General features: G+C 35.2%; 2 pseudogenes; both read left to right on the forward strand.

The window, feature by feature from the left end:
• The first annotated feature begins 204 nt into the window (after positions 1–204).
• LOC123784805 (olfactory receptor 4F6-like) lies at positions 205–1,142 on the forward strand (annotated as a pseudogene).
• A 1,055-nt stretch (positions 1,143–2,197) lies between these two features.
• Positions 2,198–2,317, forward strand: LOC123784847 (U4 spliceosomal RNA; annotated as a pseudogene).
• Positions 2,318–2,608: the final 291 nt, after the last annotated feature.

A 2,608-nucleotide genomic window follows, 5' to 3' on the forward strand; every position in this document is an offset into this window, starting at 1 on the left:
TATATGAATGTTTTTTAAAAAGTTAATGTTTAAAATTTTTTTTTAAATGATACTTTAAAGAAAACACCTTATGGCTGTTACTGAAGATTTCTTCTTAAAATCAGACTTAATGAAAGCTCAAATCTGTGTTTTTAAATAATAATTTTTGATAAATTCTTTCTTCATTATTTTGATTTGGTCTTTTAGGTTCACCAGGCAAAGCCAATGTATGAAGCAAATTACTCTGAAGTGTCTCCATTTGTATTCTTGGGACTTTCTACCTATAGACCAGTGCAGCACTTTCTCCTTGTTTTCTCTACAGTGTTTTATGTAGCAATTGTTTTGGGAAACCTCCTTGTGGTGTTCACAGTGACCTTTGACCCTTACTTACTTTCCCCCATATACTTCTTTTTAGCCAATCTCTCATTTATTGATTTGTGTCTTTCTACCTGAACAGTTCCCAAGATGATATCTGATCTGCACTCAGGGCACAAAACCATATCCTTTCAGGGATGTATCATCCAGGTATTTGTCCTTCATGTCCTGGGTGGATCAGAGATGGTGCTTCTCATTGCCATGGCCCTGGACCGATATGTGGCCATATGTAAGCCCCTCCACTACATGACTATCATGAGCCCGCAGATGTACATTTTCTTCTGTCTGGTGCTTGGGCTATTGGCTTCATTCATTCAGTGGCCCAGTTAGCTTTTGTTGGCCACTTGCCTTTTTGTGGTCCTAATGAGATAGATAGCTTTTACTGTGACCTTCCTTGGTTTATCAAACTTGCCTGCACAGACACCTACGGAATGGAATTCATGGTTACTGCCAACAGTGGGTTCATTTCCATGGGCACCTTCTTCTTATTGCTTATCTCCTATATCTTCATCCTGGTCACTGTGTGGAAATGTTCCATACGTGGTGGTTTGTCTAAGGCCTTTTCTACTCTGTCAGCTCACATCACCGTGGTGATTTTGTTCTTTGGACCATGCATCTTTGTTTATGTGTGGCCATTTCCCACCGTGTCAGTGGATAAATTTCTTGCCATTTTGGACTTTATGATTACACCCATTCTGAATCCTGTTATCTACACACTGAGGAACAGGGACATGAAGATGGCAATGAAGAGGCTGCATAGTCAACTCCCGAGTTTGAGAATGATCTAAATAACTCATGAGAAAACAAGCGGTGCCTTCTGAAAGTAATACTGTGTGCCTAAATTTTAAAGGGTTATATACTATCTTAAAACAATTAATTTTCTTTCTTCATTTAAGCAATTCAAAAATCTTGGATAGTTTATTCCATGTTAATGGCCAATAGTGTGATAATATATATATATACACATATGTATGTCTAAGACTATTTTGCATATTTTACAAAATTTTACAATACTGAAAATACACATTTTGTGTGGCTTACATTTTGCATAGTCCATAGAATCTCAGAAAGTTTTATGAATTTGAAGTCACAGTACTGTGTTTGCAGAGCAATGATGTAAATTTTTTTTCTGTGTTACTGGGTTGGAACATATTCTCATGTAAAGAGAATGATCGGTTCTTACAACTTATTTTTGGCAAGCAAAGCAGGCTTGTTTTTAAGTTGATTCAGGTGTGCTGTTGCTTTTTTCTTTCCTTTATTACTTATGTTAACAGATACACTCTGTTGCATGAACATAATTTTTTCATAGATTAAATATTATCTGATATTCACCTATGCAGAAAACAATAAAGTGAACGAAAATAGTTAAACAGTTATTCGTATTTGAGATCATATTAGGATCTGGTTTCTAAGAGGGAAAATTTATATCTTCTTACTCTCAACTTTGCTTTTAACTATACCCTTTAAATGTGTGCTGACATTAGAAGGACATGAATTAAGAAGTAGCATTCATTAAAGAGAGTAGAACTAGGATGGGATTTTGGAAATGTTAAAGAGAAGGAATTCAAATGTAGTATTACTCAACCATGGATACATGCAGTACTGAACACCACTCCATGCTCAAGCATTAAGGCTGTGCTTTTAGGCTTGCAGGCCTGACAGTTCACCAACACACAGAGTAAATCAATGCCTTTTGAAGCTTTGGTTTTTGAAATTTTATTCTTATATTGAGATGTAATTTCCTTCCTTATGTATTTCATATTGTATTTCTCATGTACAGTCTAGACGTAGATTGAAATAGCTTCCATAATGTCTCCTCCTTTCATGTTTGAAAATAAAAATGAGCTTTGCGCAGTGGCAGTATCATAGCCAATGAAGTTTATCTGAGGCGCGATTATTGCTAATTGAAAACTTTTCCTGAAAATAAAAATGATGATACTATTTCTTGTACCTTTAAGATAAACATTCTTTCTGAAGCTAAACATCTAAAGTCTTTCTAAGAAAAATCCCCCATTTAGAAACTTTCTTGAGGATTATACATGTATCTAAGTATGTAGGTAACTTTTTATGAGGTAACCTGAAGTGTCAGTTTAATTTCCAGTTAAAATCTGTTTCTGTTGCAACCTGGGCATATGCCGATAATGATTCCAGCCATGAAGCAGAGAAAAATATATGATAGTATTCCATCATACATGAAATGTCATTAAATCTGCAACACAAGTTGTAGAAGAATATGAGAATCAGAAGTTCAAAA

Source organism: Ursus americanus, chromosome 32 (genome assembly GCF_024610735.1).
Source record: "Ursus americanus isolate L20-20 chromosome 32, mUrsAme1.1.p, whole genome shotgun sequence".
Lineage (NCBI taxonomy): Eukaryota > Metazoa > Chordata > Mammalia > Carnivora > Ursidae > Ursus > Ursus americanus.